The 20,370-nt window shown below is 34.8% G+C and overlaps 1 protein-coding gene across 4 annotated transcripts in view; it reads right to left on the reverse strand.

The window, feature by feature from the left end:
- The window catches only part of CADM2 (cell adhesion molecule 2), a 691,822-nt gene that overhangs the window by 429,253 nt on the left and 242,199 nt on the right, over window positions 1-20,370 (reverse strand). The gene's annotated exons all lie outside the window — the stretch shown is intronic.

Below are 20,370 nucleotides of genomic sequence, written 5' to 3' on the forward strand. Positions count from 1 at the left end.
CAGACATTTGATATAGAGGGTATGACAAGAGGAAGAACAAAGAACAATTCAATACCGCTTATTCTTGCTGTAGCTGTAAAAAGTGCTAAAAGGAATAGCAGGCAGAGTAGAAACCACTGTCACTGAACCATCTACTTCAGTAAAGGACAGAGGTAGCCGGTACAGGACATGACAGTTAGTTGCAAGGCATACCCTCATTCCAAGCACCCCACTGTTAGATGGAGCTCGGAAATATCCCAGTTTCTCAGCTGGTAAGGACAGGTCTCTATTCTGTCTCACAGTAAACAAATCTAATTTTTGCTGCTATGAAAGCTTTGATCATTGAAGCACTTCTGCAATTTCATGACTGTAGCTTCCAGAAAACACCCCAATACAAATGATAATGTATATGCAATGATCTCCTGCTTCAGAGACAAGAACAGCCAGTTCAGGGTCACAAATGGATAATTACATTTCCATACTTTCTTATTTCATGCCTTATCGTCAGGACCTTGTTTGCCAGTGCCAGTTTTTGGTGCCAGTCAACACAGAATATCAAGAGTATGTGATGATTCACTTGACCATTTAACTAATCCAGCTCCATTATTGCCAATTAGAGTCCTGCATAAAGTTAGCTCTCAAGGGAGTACATATTCAGGGAGTAAAGGAATATAATTACACCAAAACTGTTACACACAAGACTTGAAAAGCTCCACATTTTGGGAGTGCTTAGAAAAAAATGCCAGCAGAGCTGCTACTTTCTTGCAGAAAGGAAGCAACCTTATGAATGCCTTGTTAGGCTGTCAAGTAAGGGAAGGATTTCGAGTCCTAAACTGATCTATAAAATGCTTGTTCATTAAAGTTATTAACTCAAATAAAATAAAATTGAAACATTGTAAGCCATCTAATCTCTTGCTTTCATCACTGGCTAGTAGCCAGTTAATTACAGTGAATTAATTATGTATTATTTTTGCTGAATCTATCGACAATTTGCATTTGGTGCAAATATTTTTTTTTTTTTTTTTTTTTGCTTTGTAGAAGCAGAAGCAGCTATGCTTTATCTTATATCATTTGGAAAGTGAGTAACTGCATAGTTTAGTGTGGCTATATTATACAGAAAAACAGCAACAAAAGCAACTCTGGCATAATGTCAGTGACAAATTTTAATCTGTGACAAAACTATGTTTTAACTTACACATTATAACCTATCCTTTTGTCATGTTACAAAAACAATTATTCATATTACAATTTAAAAAGAGAACCATCTCTAATGACGGGTAATTTGCCATTGCAGACAAAATCACTGTAATAGGCCAGAGGGTGAACATTATTTCAGATAACTGTGCCTGGGTGTGACTGAGGGCACTGAACTGGAAACATTCTCCTGCAACTCTTCTTAAAGAAAGTTTTTATATATCACCCAAAGGGGAGAAAATTTACAAATATAAGAGTTACTGAAAACCCCAGTGGACTCTGAAGGAGAAAATAAGTTATGTTTCAAGAGAATCGGCTAAACAATAGAAAGGGTTTTATCTGCTCTGCTGGCCAAGACTATAGATCTTCTCTACACACTTAACACTTGTTCAAAAACATATGCAAACAGTGAACCAAAACACAATTATAGGATATAATTCAGTTCCACAAACAAGCACTGTAATTTGATTCCAGAACGTTAAAACATTTCATCTGTTACTATAAACATCTGAAGAAATGGTGTCATTAGAGTATTTTAGAACTTCCAGTGACAGCAACCAACTTTTCACCTGCTCTTTTTGCACCACCTTTTGATGGGTACGAATCTTATCATCACAGGTATTTGTTGCTTCTTTCTCAAACTTCCTGAGCTGTGATTCTCTGCTACCCCCAGTACATCCCTAATTCTCCTTATCCTGCAGTTGCTCTTGCAGCATGCTATTGAGCAATCCCTTCATCTTCCCTGCCTGCCTGCTTGCCAGGCTGCTGATGCTCTCCCTGGTTCCCTTCCTTCTCCAGCCATAACACTCCCTTGGCTGTGATGAATTTGACTACTAACTTCAGACAAATCATTTCCAAATGCACCTCACCAACTCTACACAGTCTGATATCTGCAGCTGTCAAGCAGAAAATGTGCACTTGATGATGGCTTAAAGTGTAACATTATTCCACCTCTCAAGTAAAATAGGGAAGGCTAACAGTCTTTCTATTTTATTTTAATGTTGACTCTGTGTTCAAAAGCCTCATTAAGCAGTGCTGCACTTTTCCTTTGAGAAGGATGCCTGTGCAATGCTTTTTTCTTAAGGGTGTAACAAGAATATACATGAATCACCTTTATTTGTGAGATTATATGCAGAAAGTTCTTCGTACACTTTGAGTTTAGAAAATAATTTATATTTCATTTTGGCAGCTTTGTATTCCACCTGACAAAAAGAGTAACATAAAAATGCATTATTAGTCTACATTATTTTAGGTTTTCTTTGTCACCTTCATGTAGCATTATAAACCCATGCTCCACTTAGGGCAAAAATTTTGGCGGTGAATGAAGTGAAGACATCTCTAAATATTAAGAGAGTGCTTGATATGATGACAAGTTTGGAGAGTGAAACAGAAGCTCTTTGGTAAGATAAGATGAGTAGCTGACAACTCTAAGGAGACAGAGCTTTACTCAGTGCAAGTACACAGACACTGTAGCATCAAAATAAAGGTACTTGGAAGAGAGAGGGATATGTTCTGAAAAAAAAAAAAAAGTTTACATTTTTCTTCTTATGATACTAGTACTTATAGATATTATTACTAAGTGGGTGAATCCCATGCTCAAGCATATTTCAGAAAATTTAGAGACTTAAATTCATTTGCATTCAGAGTTTTAAACTAACTGCAGTTCACTAGCTTGTCACTTCTGTGTTAACTAGTCTCCTACCCCCTCAAATACAGTTCCAAAAGCTCATTTTATATTCCTGCTACATGTTAATTATCTGTTGAACTCTGTCTTTATGACCAGCAGGTGATAAAGTGCAATCACATTCGTCCAGATGCGTTAAGTACCTTCCTTTCTCAGTACCCGAGATAAAACAACCTTCCTACAGTGGATGTTTACTTTAATTTCAGGGTAATTTTAATGTTTTGTGTTTCAGCTTCTTCATCACCTTAATGCCCCAGGTCTGTTTTCCAAAGAAAACCTCCAACTCTAACCACAGACTACTTCTCTGAGAAGTCTCCTGAAGCTACAATTCCTGCACCAAAGTAACACAGTATTTTTATTTCCAATTCATTGAACTAATTTTAAAAAGAGGATCAGCAAAAACAAAGTGTCAAACTGTGATAATTTTTGAATCATAAAACTTAAATAAAATTTCCCAAATTATCTAAAATAGCACTATACATTATCTTGTCTGCAACAGATATCATGGAGAAGCTTTTTCCAAAATCTACCAGGTTTTCTTTCCAAATAAATGCTTATTTTTTTGATTAGGCTTCTCTGGAAGTCTGTATATGTTTGAAATGATGCATGGCTTTGTCTCCATGAGCTCTCAAGTCAAAGTATGTTAAAGATTGGGAGTAATTTCCTTTGTATCTCTAATGACAAAAAAACTTTTAAATGATGAGAAGAACAATAAAAAATGATATTTTATTGTCTAAAAAATTCTTTCATGTCCCTGTTTAGACCTCAGTCTGATTTAGAAGATGTGAAAGTCATGTAGATCACGCTGGAGAAGAGGCAGACTAAAAATTAAATGATGGCTTCAATATTCAGTTCTGTATGTTCCAATTACAGTATTTTCAAAATAAAAATATGAACTCAAAATTCAGGTTTATCACAGAAACTCTATGAGCTCATAACAAAACCAGTATCTTCAACACTGTCTGATACAATTTACAATTTTGATGATGAAACCAGTACATATTAGAAAGACATTACTGTAACTTTTTTTTTTTTAATTAACAAATATTGGTGGAGAATACAGGCAGTATGAATGAAACTAAACTCACATGTATTAAAACTTTGGGAAAACAAGGATGTCTGACCACAAGGAAGAAAGTAGTGTTTGTAGTGAATATACAGCTGAAAAAACACTTAATTTTGCTAATTTTATCGGCTTCTGTGCCTCATAAATGAAGACTTGCATCATATAGTTAGATTGCCAAAGAAAACATGTAAAATCTCTAGTATCTTCACATCTTTACATAAAGTAATCATGAAATAATTTATTTCCGTAATGGGGAAATGTGTTTGTTGAAACTGTGTAAATTTTACTGTGTGGGGATTTTTATGTGGCAGTTTTGAATGAAACTGTTCAATATGCGTAGTCACCAAAAAAGCATAGCTTCAATATTATAATAGCTATAATTTTCATTTGTATTAGTTAAAGGTGCACTAAAATAGAGGTGACAAAAACAGAGTCTAAATTTGCCACTTCTCAATTCAATCTCCTACTAAAATAAAAACAATTAAAATAAAAAGAGATCATTTTTTTCCATGTTCTCAAGTGCAAAAGGCAAACCACAGAGTGGCCTTTCAAGCATTACTGAATCTCCCTGATGGTCCAGAGATTCATATATTTCCTAAGTATGCAAAGGACTCTGCAGCCAATTCAACCCCACCATACACTTCCTGTGAAGCGATCCTTTGAGCTAAGATTCACAACCTACTGTAAAACAAAAAGAGAGGATGAGAGGGAGGGAATTAGAAAGATGGAAAAAAAAATATAAAAGGCGGAGGAGAGGAGAGGAGAGGAGAGGAGAGGAGAGGAGAGGAGAGGAGAGGAGAGGAGAGGAGAGGAGAGGAGAGGAGAGGAGAGGAGAGGAGAGGAGAGGAGAGGAGAGGAGAGGAGAGGAGAGGAGAGGAGAGGAGAGGAGAGGAGAGGAGAGGAGAGGAGAGGAGAGGAGAGGAGAGGAGAGGAGAGGAGAGGAGAGGAGAGGAGAGGAGAGGAGAGGAGAGGAGAGGAAAGGAAAGGAAAGGAAAGGAAAGGAAAGGAAAGGAAAGGAAAGGAAAGGAAAGGAAAGGAAAGGAAAGGAAAGGAAAGGAAAGGAAAGGAAAGGAAAGGAAAGGGGCAAGAACGAAGGGAAGAGGGAAAGAAAAGAAGGGAAGAAAGTAAGTTTGAGAGATAAAAAGACTACAAAGAAAAGTGAAAAATAGCTTATGTATCCACAAGAATCCCATGACTACATTAGAACTAATGGAAGCTTGCCAAGACTGGCACAAAATTAGTAATGTTATCTTCTTCCCAATAGCGGTAGCCACCACAAGTAAAAGGTGATGAGAACTGGAAGCCTTCCCAGAATTTAATTTTCTCAAGAAACCACTCAGCAGATAATTCTATTAAATTCCAAAACACTGGATAAGAATAATATAATCCCAAGTTTAAATTGCATGTCTGCATAGACTGTGAAAGGTGGTTTTTTTTTTTTTAAATAGGGCAACACAGAAAAAGAAAAATGGTGTAAGTGTCTGAGAACAGTCATTAAGGGTCTCAAGAGACAGAGTGGGAAATCTAGCAAATTTGAGTCCAGCATTCTCTTTAGAATCTTATATTGCTTTTCCTATTTAGAAGTAATTTGTTTAAGCATGCACAGGGAGGGTAACATCTGGCTAAAAGATGCAGCTTCTTATTAGAAATGAGTCAAATGGCTTATTAATAAATGCAATATAATAGGGGACTCCTTAATATGTGATACTAAAAGAAAATCAATTACATTTGCAAGTCGTAACAAATCTCATAGTTTAATTGCAAGTTGTAATACTCCAGAAGGACTCTGCTGAATTTATTTTACCACTTGGTTCTAATTTTAACAGGTGGAAACCATTCAAATGGAATTTAGTGTTAACTAATATAATTCCTCTATCTATTTATCTTTATATATTTGTGCCTGTAAGGTGCTTGGGAAATCTTTAGTAAGTAACACTGAATGTGAATACTAAGTATAAATAGCGTTTAAAGCAAACCAAACTTCCACTGGTAGCAATAAGGTCTGCTATGAGGTGGGGCAGTGGACCTTATTTGTGAGTTGACATGGGCTACTTGCAATGCTGTACTTGTATGGATCAATTATAGGTTATATTTTGTGATAAAACAGAAGTCGAAGATGACGTTCCTTAGTTGTTTCTGAGTTCAAAACCATTTCTCAAAGAACAGCCAAATCTATGTTTGTGTCAGGGGATAGGTAAGAGAAGGAATTCGTTTTTCTATATTAAGACATAGAAACATCTTTACTGACCACTGTAAGATATTCAAACAATCCAAAAAATGAGAATTCCATAATACAATTAAAAAAAAAAAAAAAAAAAAAGCCACAATAAAAGCTCCAAAAGCCAAAAACTTCTGTCTTAACAACATTCTAGGAAGAAAACATAAATGAAAACACAATGTGCAACCTTACAGTAGAAGTTAGTGGTTTCTTTTTTCCAAAAGAGATCTATTGTCCTTAAAATAAAAAAGTATTTCCTCTTATCTCCCACAAAAAATTGAGTCATTTTCAATTGAATATCTTTTCATTCACTCTCAAGATTTTTTAAATTAATTCACTGTACAATCCCAATATATAAAAATAGTCCTATAAATAACCACATCTCTTAAAGAAAGTATAGAAGAGATACAAAACCTGATGAAGATCTAAAGTTTTCTGTCCTACCACGATAACTATATTAGAATTTAGCGTTGAGTTAAAGAGGTGTTATCTGTAGAAAAACCACAAAGAAATTGCAAAGTAAGAAACTATTAATAAACATCTTAAGCCACTGGTTTTGAATTTTGCAAGTTCTCCTATCTAATTATATCAAAATATTTCATGAATAATAATTAATTGACTCTAAAATCATCCTGTGAGCTAATTCTCTGTAATGACTTACATAAACAAGTACTTTTGCTTTAATTTAGAGTTTAAGACTAGACCCTCATCAATATTCTTGAAGTATAAAATGACTTCACTAAGAAAGGGAGAGTAGTAGGCAGGGAGAGTAGACAGTGAAACAAAGTTATGTTTTCGTGTGACAAAACAACAGAAAATAAAAAAAAAAAAAAAAAGAGAAAAAATCATAAGGAGATTTATTATATGTTCAATATCGCACATATGCATTCATGTATCATAAAAAGATATCTACGAAGGAAAATTTGCTTTCTTTCTATAATCACACAAGAGTGTTATCAAATTAAAGGCAATAAACTGCTACTACTTAATTGCAAGGAATACTTCATATTTTCCTGAAATCAAAACTTTGTCTAACTTTAAATCATTAGATTAAAAAGCCAAGAGGATATTTAAATATTTCCAGTTACTACAATGTATTCAAATATAAACAAAACAGGAAATACTAAATAAATGGCTTTAAGTGAAGGGTAATACGACAATCGTTACATATTTAGGTTAAATAGATGTAGACTAGTATATATTAGTTGTCCAGAAAGAAAAGCCAAGGAAATATGGAGGAAAGGGGGAATTAACCTTTTCCACTTCAATACAAGACAAATTTTGTAGTCATTTTCTTACATGTTATAATTACAAAACCAGTTTTGCTGTGTACTGCAAGTTGGTTTGAATTTTTAACAGCAACATGCTGATAAATAGAAAAGCCAGTAAAACAATTCATGGTTTCTCATTTTTTTTAAAGACCAATCTATGCCCAAAAGCACTAAAAGAGAAGCTGGCAAATTACTTATTTTCACAAGAATGGATAAATCATTTTACAGCGTTATATACAGCACACAGGCTGTAAAAAGGTTTCCTTGAGCAAATTTCAATAAAACCATCTATTCAATTACAGTTCTGGTCAATTATACACGTAAACTAATGAGGAAAAAGTACCTTCAGTAATTAATAGATGTAAGTTTTGAAAGTAGCTAAAAGTTCTTACAGTAATATGTTTTCTAAATTAAAGTATCCCTATAATCCACAGTAAGTGGACAGGCTGTTTTTTTCAAAAAAGGTATATTGAATGAAAAACTTGATTTTGTTTTTTAACCATGGTATGAAAATGTCTTCCTAAATCCTGTTTAAAAATTTGATTTTAGGCCTCAAAAATGGAAATTTTTCTTTGCAAAGTCACTAGGGAAGCAGATATTTTGAGGACTGTTCTGAACAAAACATTAACAATATGTTTCAGTGTAAAATATCTAACAACAAATGTACATTATTAATTATATAGTCTTTGCCCTTAGTGGAAGGGGAATACTGCACATTTCCAGTTCCTATGGTTACAGAAAAGATGGTATTTGATAGCACATGTGGTTCTTGACAGTTTTATGTTCTTGAAAGCATAAGACTGATAGGATTTACTCTTTAAACATGTACTTCTTCCAGACCTTTTGCCTTTTATGCTTTATTGTTGCAAAATGTGTGTTCATTAACACGGGTAAAGAATTTTTTAAAAAATTAAATGTTCCAATATGGAAACTTAGAAGACTTGATATGGAGATTATTGTCCACCTCACTATATACTAAAACTGAATCCTAACACAAGGAAGAGGTAAAAAATACTCTTTCTCCCTCTGTGACCCAAAGAATGGAAACATGGCAAATAAATGAAAAAAAGTAATGCCTGTAATATCTTCCTAGAAAATAGAGGAATCAGAATATTGTCATTTTTAAGGGTGAAATTATCACAGAAATGTAGCCTTTAATATAAGGAATTCACAAGGTCCCACCGAAATTAACTCAATACTTCTTAATAATCCTGCCATTCACTCTGCAAGAATGAAAAAGTTTGGAAAAGCTAGTGTAAATCACTTGATTTTATACCAAAACCAGACAAACAAAAAAGTTGTATTTACTGAAAAATTAATTTAGGAAACTTCCTTGACCATTTCTAGAAAGATCACCATTAGGGAGGATCCAGGACACTGAAAACTTAGAAATCTCTGATATCAAGTACTGTTAGATGTATTTTCTAAGGACAGAAAAGAAACAGTATAGTAATGAGAATGCCAATGTTTCTGTTTTGCTGTATCCACTGACAATATTGACTTCCCAAAAAACTCCAGAGCAGTGAGTTGTTGGGTAACATAGAGCTCAGAAAAAATATATTTCATTGTTCCTTGCATATCTAAATCCATTAGTTTTTAAGGAATGGGCTGGAGCAAGGCTTATTGCACATATCAAATAAACACCTGAAATATCCCCAAACACTCTTTAAGAAATATCCTCCTACCTTAATAAAAAGCAAGAACTTTAAGGATCAAATAATATCTCTTGTGTGTGTGGCACTTGGGGTTTATCACTGGGGGTGAGGGAGAGGAGGAAATTACTTAAGAGCGAAATGATAAACTACTCTTAAACAATATAAGTTATTTTCAAAGCTGACTTCTGCTGGGCAGAGAAAAGTTTTCAATTTAATTCTTTCTAATCACTTGCCTTAGTTAATACTGTTTCCTGACCCTTTACCATCAAAAATTGGAAAAAACAAGTCATCTTGCTGCCAGTGAGTAAAACACACTGTGCACAGCAGAATACCAATTCAGCCTCCAAAGCTGCTTCCATTCCCATTTGTTGCCTTTTTCTTTTTCTTGTGAAGCACATCATTAATGAAGACTACAGAAAAGCACAGTAATTTGTTATTCATGTTAACCTCTTCAGCTCACTACTATGCACAGCAAGACAGACTGCAGCACTATCGGGATGATGGCACCAAAAATATCCTTTTCCTTCAGGTCTGCTCACTTTAACAAAGAAAAGCTATGCAGACAACTGATAAAGGTCGTAATTTTGTCCAAATAATTGATATTTGAACCTACTCTCATCACAGTTTACTGGGAGCTCATATAGGATTACAATTTAAAGACAATGTATACACTGAAAGCTTTCCATAGCTGGAATCTGTTTCACATTGTAACAATCCAAGGCCTAGGCTTAGGGTACAAAGACTGATTAATTTGCTTTGCTGGAGACAGAATTTTAAACTCACTCTATTCACTCCCTTAAATTCACTTTTCCATAATGGTTAAAAATGATGTGCATTAATTATCCAGGTAAAAGTTATACATATTGTCTCAGTCTTGAATGAGCTGATAAAGCCTTTCCCCTGTTTAACACAGCATTATGTTTACTTTTCAAGTTACCTAATAAATCCATTCTCCAAATTCCTTATGTAGCAGCATAATTTTGAATTGCGTTTGAAAAGCGGAAGCTCACCTAGTGTTATCATTCCTTGATATTTATAAAATAGTATTTACCTGTTTTATCTTTTTTTCCCCTTAGGTTAAAAAGTTGTTCTGGTTGACTTCTCGAGCTGAATTCTTTCAGGCTCGTCCATCAGGCAATGTTTCTGGTAAACTCCAAAGCCTGAGCTGGGAACTGACCTGCATCAAATGTACCAGCTACTCCAAGACCTGTCAAACCATCAATGAGCCCTCCCTTGCCACAGCTCTGACAGAGGTGTGGAACAGGGTTTCCTTCCTATTGTCACAGTCCTTCAGCAGGCTAAGGAAGGAGATGGACTCTACTGGCCTCACAGTCTGAGATTTTTTTGAAAACTGAATTTCTTCAGCAACAAGAGGATTTTCTTGTGTCAGTCCCAGGGGTGCATGTGTGTGAAGGTAAAGATAGAGAGGTAGTGTGAAGGGGAGACATCAACCCTACAAATCAGATCATAGAACTATTATCGGGCTAACAACCACCTTGGCCCAGAAGAAAAAAAAACTGTAATCAACAGGGGCTTTACAAGACACATCTTTTCACCCTTTGCCAGACATGTGGAATAGATGACAGAGAAGCCTCTGCCACTCATGCCCAAATAATATTTCTCCTTGTGATGATTCCCTCAGCTACGAACACAATCTGCTTTGTAAACAATAAAGCTTGGGAAGATGTCCTTCGAGCATAATTCCTACGAATTCATCTCTATGGGGTTCTTCTAATAATTTTTCAGACCACAGTTGTAATGCCATACTATGGGGACCTGAGGTGTTGATGAAAACTGAAGCCAGAAGAAATCCATTCAGTTAGGGTCTACACATCCTTGGCAGTGGTGCTTCTAGGGCCAAAGCGACAGAGGGACTATTGATATGTATGCTGTTGATGATAAGGATATATTATTTTAAAATAATGTAAGAATCAAGAGTAAAGTAGCAGTTTATTAGAATAAGGTACAAGGCTAAGAAAATGCCCTGTTCATCAATCCAAAAACCAGTAAGATCAGAAGAGAGCCATCAGGCAGAAAGGTCTGCATAATTTCCTCTATCATTTCTCTAGAAAGAAGCACAACTAGCTCTTGTTAGTACTACAACATTAAAATAGAAGGCATTTAAAAGAAATTTGAAGAACTTTTTCCTCTACTTTGTGGAATGAATAATCCATATAATTTAAAAAAAAAAAAAAAAAAAAAAAAAGGAGAGGAGCACATTCTCCTAAGCCTTTACATACATATACAATCTTGCATACTCTTGCTCATGGGCTATTCACACTAAGTCAACTAAAGATGCCAAGCAGGAATACAATATTCATTTCTGAAATATAAATTCTCAAAGGATGGATAGTCTCTGGCATTCCCTTGGGTTTGTATTCTTTGTTGGTTGTCTGTCTCAGTGGCTTCCTGGGACTGATGATCAGACAACTCACCACTTTCCTATACTTCTCCAGACTTGCATATGAACTTTCTAAATGCATATTTGAAGGTGTCAGAGAAAATAATTTATTCTCCCCATTTTTCCATTCTGAATGAGGAATCTGTTTTATACTCAAATGTTTTCCATTTCAATAAGCAGAAGTGATCAGAGAATGTCGTCTAAAGCAATCTGAAAAATATTCCAGTATATAAAATGAAACCAAACCAAACCAAAGTAAAACACCTGCAAGAGACACTTGGAAATTAAAGATCCTGCACCTGGCTGCTAAGTAGAGTGAAGGCTTTTGTAGGAAAAACTTCAGAGTGAAATATTTTCCTGGAATCTCCCTGCTCAGGCAGGAAGGAGAGAAATACAAGGGGACATTAATGTCTACACATAAGACAATCTGAAAACACTTTCTACAGAAACATTACATTTGAAGGTAAAATAAAAAATAAAAATGCTTATTAGATGAATGGTAAATGGTGCAAAGCAGTAATTAAAGAATAAAAAAATACAGCTTTCTATTATTTTTTTTTTTCCTGCTCATTGTTATAATTACTCTCTGTAGTTAGATGGTTAATTAACTTTCCCTTGTTATTTGACTGCACATGATAAATGAAGAATCAGCAAAACTGTCAGAGGATATCAGGACAAAGATAATACCTAAAATGATGCACATATACACTGTCTATCACATGGAAACAAACATTTGCATCTAGACATACAAGTACATAGATTTCTTTACATCCAAGGAAGCAGAAGGAATCATTTATTATTACTTGGCCTATTTTTAAACAAATTAGAAAATTCATAATGAGTGTACTGAGTAGTGTTGCTTCAAACCAGACTTAAGCCTTATTTTTCGCTTCTGAAAATAATAAAATACTAGGGAAGGACACAGTAAGTTCTTACTTAACATGAAAACTTAAAATTATTACAAGAAGAAATATCAGCCTTCCAGTGAATGCTATTTCATCGATATTTTAATACAATATTATCAAGGGAAAAGTTGTAGAAGATTTTAATTTTATGTGAAAAGCAAATGACAGTTGTAAGAAGAAGGAGAACAATGCCTCAGAAGAAAAAAAATTAGGGAAAAGAACCCCAAACTTTCATAAAAATTATGCTTTGAGGAACTGAAAAACAGATTTAGAGCAGTAAGTCATATATTACCTATAAAGAGGGGATAGATAACACATTACAAAGCTTTGAGAAAACAATAGCTGGGTTGTAGTAGAACCTCTCTTACAGAAGACAGATAGTACTCAATATTTAAAATGTGACTGCCTTCAAAATATTTGTCCAAACAGGTCATCAAGAAAACGTAAGTCATGTGCCTCCCTTTGCAATAGCCCAATTTTCATGTGTTGAAACACTGCTTCGACAGTCAGCTATCTACTTTTTGTTTACTGTTCTTGCTCCACTGAAGGTAATTCAGATGATGTGTCACTTCTCATGTAAATATACACTTTTCACATGTCTTAATTGCCAGGTACATTTATAATGCTTTCTAGGACATCAAAAGTATTAGGTAGTAGGAAAATATTATTTGGCTTATCTCTCCCTTGCAGAAACAATACTTCGGTTTTCACACTGTCAGTTAATGAACGAGCATCATCGTTTAGGCAACGTGAAAATTGCCTGTAAAACTGTAAAAGTCAAATTAGTAAAGTGGATTATGACTGTTAGAAAACCTGTATCTTCACAGCGATATTCTTGAACTGCTGTCTGATAGTAGAAGAGTACATCTTATGACTTATCCCACTTCTGCAAATGAGTAAGTCATCACCATCACAGGGAACAATATTATCTGCTCATTCAATTTTGGCATACTGTTTGGTACGGCTCTCTGTCCTGATAGCAGTGTTTTCCATTGTGTGTTTTCCTTTATCAAAATAGCTCACTCTATAGCCCTGTTTTCTGAGAAATGCAAAGACGTCAAAACGTTTTTTAAATTAACTCTTGGACTACATAGAAGTGAATGTTAGAATGATGTGTTAAAAGCAGTACTTATGAAAAACATTTAATATTCTGGGAATTAAATTGTGGAGATATAAATAAAGACTCTCCCCTCATTCAATAACTTACAAATTTAAAAAGTTTATAATGAAAATAATAATAATGAATTATAATAATAATAATAATGAAAAAAAGAGAGCCAGGACACAGTTTTTCAGTTATTCTAGGAGTGGTTCCATTACTCAAAAAGGTGTCCCATGCCCAAATACAGGTGTCCCATGCTGTACGAGCGACTTGGGGGTATCTTCCCTGCTGCCCAGCTGTTAATCCAGAGAGTCTCAGGCCTCCCACAGGGCTTGTGTCATGTCTGTCAACCCTATGCAGATCTCTTGCTAGAGATTAAGGCATTTTATATCGCATTAGACAACTAACTTTAAGCAACTGAATTAAGTTTAAATAAATGCTGTCAAAAAAAAGTTCTGTACCCATATCTTTTTTCTTTTCTGGGGGACTATATAAACATTTACCATCTATTCCCCTTAAAAAGCAAATTATTTTGTATTTAAACATAATGTCTATAATTTTTCTTCCTGAACTGTAAAGGTTAGTTTGTTGTTTGATTTTGACCCACAACAATATTCTTAAGTGCCGGTATTTCTTGTAGTGTGAAAAATCTTTTTCTAAGACTCTTGCAATCAGGAATAATTTGTTGTTAAAGTAGTCTATCTGCTTGATCCAATTTTTTCTACACTATTTCCTATTTCCTAAATAGGAGGTTGGACAAGGATTTTTTCTGTTTTCAAACAGCTGTCTAACAACAGACAACACTGGCTAGAAAATATTCATCTTAGGTTAAATTTAGTAATACAAACACAGATTCTTTATATCAAAAAAAAAAAAAAAAAGAAAAAAGAATCAGAGGTGAAATCAAGCCTTGTTTGCTATACATAAAATGAGAACCAAAGGACATTGCAAATCTAACAGATTCTTCAAAGTGCCAGATCTTATCCAGATCAAGAGAGGAGTAAAAGGGAATTGCTTGCCTCTTCAGTGAGGATTTATTTCTCGCTTGACTTGGTCAAAATACAGATCAGGAAGAGAACAAGATCCTGAACTGATGTACATCCTTACAGCTCCACCAAAGTCAAAAGAATAAACAGATTTCACAGCCCTCAAGAGATCAAAACTTAACAGATTTTTATCCCTGAAAGAAAAAAACTTACTACCCTTAAAATCTGCTCTACTGGACTTCTTACTCATAAGACAGATGGTCTGAATGTAGTATCAGATTAAGCACTGGTTTGAAAGAACTTCTTTCTTGCAGCAAGCTGATTTGTCCCCCAATATTGAAATGGTTACACTGAAACAAACCTATTGATCAGAAAACTTCTTGCCTTGGGGTGATACCTCTTCAGTCATTACTCCACTTCCAGAAACTTTACAGCTAGTTGAGAAGACATGCAAATTATCCAATAAGATTGCACTGTGAACATTTTTTAATCTTTTGTGCAGGGCTACACAGACTAAATTACAACATAAAGTGTTGCTCGTATTGGGCTGAAATAACTTACACCACATAAAATAATCCTTTTTTCACAGGGAAATTCAAAAGGAGTCTGAGGCTTAACAGCTGTATCATAAATTCCCACTGAAGACAGAAGTTGTACTGCTATGGCACATAAACCTATTCATATTCACTACACTATTTCCAATGGGAAATATCCATGAGCCACGAAATTACTCTAACCATTTTTAGTGTGGCTGTTGTATAAAATTATCATAGAATAAATTCTGAAAACATGTACGGGTGGTTTTTTGTTGTTGTTGTTACTTGTTTTTTTACTATTTCAGATATCTTTCTTTTTCTTGATTATTTTCTTATACTATAGATTTCTCTTTCTTGGTGTAATGCATAAATTCTCAGAGAAGCATACTTTCAGCTGAATGATCTAAAATGAGACCAGACTCACCAATTCAGTGGTGGCTGTAGACAGGGGCAGGGTCTGCTGAAGAAAGCCAAAGATAAACTAATAAGCAAGAGAAGAATTTCGTTAAGCACACTTTTCCCCCCCTTCGGACATGATCATGACTTTCTAAGGGTCTTGTTTATTCCTCACCTGAATGCAGAGATCAGTAAATTAAGTGATTACTTTGCTCCCATTGGTTTATTTCTCTAATGAAAGTAAACCCAGGTTAGCAGATTGCCGGTCCATAGAGGATGTAGCACTTCAGTTGTCTGGGCTGGAGGGGGAAAGCAAGCAGCCTATGTGTGCCTTTAAGAGATTTTATTCAAAACATATAATCTTTGCTGTGGCTAAAAAAGAAAGATGCAGAGAAAAAACAGGTATTTTTACTTCTAATCATTTCACAGAATCACAGAATCATCTAGGTTGGAAAAGACCTTGAAGATCACCTAGTCCAACCATTAACCTAACATTGACAGTTCTCATTTGCTGTTCTCCTGTTAAAAATGGTTGGGGTTTTTTTGTTTAGTTGGTTGGTTTTTTTCCTTTTTTCCTTTCTTTTTAATGAAGTTTGAAATCTACCATTTTTAAACTAACCTGTGTGTCTTTATTACAGTGTCTCCTAAAAATCGTATGCATTCGTATTTTGAGACCAATGAAGCTAATACAACTACTCGCAAATAAAAATTTAAATTTTAAAAATTAAGGTTGAATGTTCATATTTTGTTTGTTTGGAGAGGTTGGGAGTGGCAAATTGAATAATATTATAGAAATTTTATTAAAAGTAATTGTGTGAATATTTATGTTCTCTAGAAACAAAGACACTCTAATTGTGGAGCTTACAGAAGAAGGCTCCATTTGAGATGTTAGCTGTCTGACAGTTTTCTCTGCCATGATATCAGAGCAGAAAACACAAAGAAAGCTAAACTCAGGAAGGAGGTCTTTGAGCCATCATGAAAGATGCCCCCAGACTCTAAGTAGTAGGCTCCAAACGTGTACACTGGACACCCAGACAACATGACTTCTTCACTCCACGGTTCAGGTTTGCAATGAGCAGATGTCATCTTCTCATGAAGAGTTCAAAGCTTTATAGATAAAATACACAGATAAATGAGGTAAGCCACCTAAAAGGGAAGGGGAAAGGGATAAACCAGCAGCAGGAAATGTTGGCAGTAGCCACCCGCACTGCTACATTACACAGGCAAGCAGCTGCAAGTGGCCCATGGTTTCACACCAGGGTACAGCTAAACCTGCAAGATCACCATTTTTGATAGCGGCTAGCCATGGATCTCAGTGCAGCCATATTGCTAATTGACAATACTGTCTCAATATTTCTTTCAAAAAAAGTGGTGGGGTTTTTTTTCCAGGTCAGTGTTAATCTTCTTGTCACTTGTGCTTGGAATGCCTGAGTCTGGCTGTGTGCTTTACTGTGTAAATGCAGAAACTGTGAGGTAAGACTCAGACTGACACATAGATGCCTCTTTTCTTCATTATTCTATAAAATAATGTCTTCTCCTCTAAGAGAAGTCAACTGAAAGTCTTCACCAGACACCAATTTCTGATGCTGTTACACAGAACAGAAGCATTGCAAAGAGCATTTGTGAAAGTCGTGGGGCTATCTCTTGAAGTGAGAAACACTTTCACGTATGAAATCTAGCTTTAGGTGATTTTTGAGAACACTCAATATAAACAAAACTCCTTGGTCCCATTATGATCTTCTTCCCTTCCAACATTTTTTTTTTTTTTCTAAACATAGTCTTAAATTTTAGGTTTGGTTTCTTAGCTTGGTATGACTTCATATATATATATGTTGTACAGTTTACTATCATACTATAAAAAGTTCAAAATCAGCTGTTTTAAAATTCTGTCAAATACAACAGGAGTCTGATGAAGAACTTTACTGAATGTATACAGAGATATTAAGAAGTTTATAAACATTAGAATCAAATTTTGAAGTGCAGTACACTGCTAAACAAGAAACAATTATAACTAAAACAAGAGCTGGATTAAAGAATGGATTAAACAAAATCTAATTTTCAAAGCCTACATTTATACCAGGTTACTGGTTACTTTCTTTGTCCTCCTTTCTTTGCACAGCCATGGTAGGTCATAGCTGTGCAATATAAGAAAATCCATGTACTTCATTGTGATATAAAACCTAAAATGCATGAAGAAAAGAAGAAACACCAAAAAATACAAACACAAACCTGGAATCTACTTGAAGGGTTGATATCCTTGATGTTCCATGTGCACCATGTCTTTGTTTTTAACACAGGGGCTTTGGGGGTTTTTTTGATTCACAAACAAAATATGTTTTCTCTAATTTCCAATATAGTGCAAAATTCAATTCAATGTTATCCAATGCAAATGCAGTTTAAGATTTTAAATCAAGTTTTTATCTTTCTCATTTATGCATTATTTCCATTAACAAAGACTCTGAACTGGAATACAGTGCCAACTGCTGATCATGCATAAACCACAAAATAATATCATTCATTCCCCTAAATAGAAAGTGTTCAATGTTCACAAATGAGAATGTTTAAAGAAATAAGATTGTGCCTTAGATTTTACAGAATTTCACTTCCTAATATGTAATTAAAAACAAACCAAACAAAAATTCCCTAATGTAACAGTAAGTATTATATATAGTCCTGTTAATAAATTATTATTGCTCTTCCTGACTCATAAACTCTACAATTTAAATAGAGGCTGTATTTATATTTTAAAATTCCTTGGTCATTAGAAACTAACAGAATTCAAAAACAAGGTTTTCTGCTTTTTGGCGTTTATACTGACTACAGAGAAATTACTGAGATCTTAAAATTTACAAGAAAATTACATTTTTCCTAAAACTCCCAAATATGACAATGTTAATCCGATTGCGGGAGAGCAAGATATGACTTCCCTGACATCAGTTTAACTTCTGTCTTTAAAAAAAAAAATTCTCAAGATGGAGAATTTATTTTCGGAGGTCAAAATAAACCCCATACAACTGAAATGGTCCAAAGCTGAATTATTTTTGGAATGGACCATATAATACAAAATGGTATACATTTCTTCTCTGCTGCCTGAACATGAGTGATTTTGTTACTGTCCCCAGCCCCTCACACAAACACTACGTCTCAGCTCACTAAGATAAAGCATTCCATGCAATTCCTTTGAAGAAAAATGTGAAACATGCCCTGCCTATGGTAATGGGACTACCTATGCCATTTTTTTGGCCAATTTTGATTACTTTCTTCTAATAAGTCATTTATGTGAATGACATAACTACAGACAGAATCACTTTCTTATCTACAGTATCATTTGTACAGATTTTACAACTTGTAAATTAAGGATGTCCACAGGCCAGAGTAGATACTCCATTCTATTTTGTTAAAATGTGGACAACACAACCCTATACACTGAATTGTATCAGTCTCAATATGGTGCTGCTGGACTCAAGAACTGGCTATAAATTTGCCGAGGACTGACAAAATACTCTACTCCACTATATAAGCAACTATGCTGTTGCACTAGGGAAAAAATTCCATTGCTGTGCTCCTGTATCTCCCTTCCAGACATTAGGTCAGAGGATGACAAAACAGGCTGATGGGATATCAATATCAGTTAAAGCTCCTGAATGTCACAGCATTCAGTTATTCACTTAAGGGTAGAAAAATCTCATGACAGCAATTCATTTAAACTGCTAGTAGAAAATACATAGGAGTTTCTAGCTGATAATGTTTACTATTTTCTGTCAAATTAAGAGAAAATTATAATCTTCTGCCAGCTGGAAATAATAGCATCCAGGTAAACAAACTTGTGTTAATAGGATAAGAAAGAAAAATGTAAAAACCAAATATAATTATAAAAAATAAACCAAACCAAAACAAAAGCACCCTAAAACTCAGATAAATCTTTGATGCTTTAAATAAATACCTACTATGATGTGACAGTATACTTAATAAATATAATTCACAATTCTATAATGATAAGGTACATGTTTGGCAGAATGTATGACCTTGAAAAAGATTTCACTGAAAGTCTTTAACTTAATATAAGAGGTCAAACTAAATTACCTTTAACCTACTTTCTAGATTTATTAGAAAGGAAAATGGGAAAAAGGACCAGAAAACATTAACCAGTCAGTCAAAAACCTTCTACTTTACAAAGCTAACTTCAGCAGCAAGATTGTTTTGACAGCTATATTAAGAAAATATTCTTAACTAACAGTTTAACTGGTTAAGTGGTATTTGATGACTATTACTGATTCACATAGATTATGACAGAACTGATCAGAAATACGAGTGACTTACATTTACTACACTATTCTTAAGAGGCCTCTTGGAATGGAATTTTTCTTTTTTTCCCTCAAATTAAGACAAGAATTTAACCTAAGCTGAAAAAGGTATTATTTATATCAACACCCCTCTAAAAGTATGGTATCTCCAGATTAAATAGACAAAAATTCTCTATAAATCTCAAGTTCAAGATGATTCCTTATCATCCGCAGCTCATCCACATTTAATGCAACATAGTTCACATACTGTTTACATGAAAGTTTAAATAGAAATGGCTAACAATACATAAATATATGCATTTTTATTTTGATTTACTAAGAAAACAATGTATTCAGATAAGATGGGAGAGGAATATAGTATCAGAATAATTTCATAGAATCACAGAATGGTTTGGGTTGGAAGGGACCTTTAAGATCACCTAGTTCCAGCCCCCCTGCCATGGGCAGGGACACCTTCCACTAGACCAGGTTGTTCAAAGCCCCGTCCAACCTGGCCTTGAACACTGCCAGGGAGGGGGCAGCCACAGCTTCTCTGGGCAACCTGTGCCAGTGTCTCACCACCCTCACAGGAAAGAATTTCTTTGAAATTCACCCCAGAGCTGGACACAGCACTGCAGGTGGGGTCTCACTAGAGAAGAGCAGGGGGGGAGAATCCCCCCCCTCAATCTGCTGG

This window comes from Strix uralensis, chromosome 2, assembly GCF_047716275.1.
Source record: "Strix uralensis isolate ZFMK-TIS-50842 chromosome 2, bStrUra1, whole genome shotgun sequence".
NCBI lineage: Eukaryota > Metazoa > Chordata > Aves > Strigiformes > Strigidae > Strix > Strix uralensis.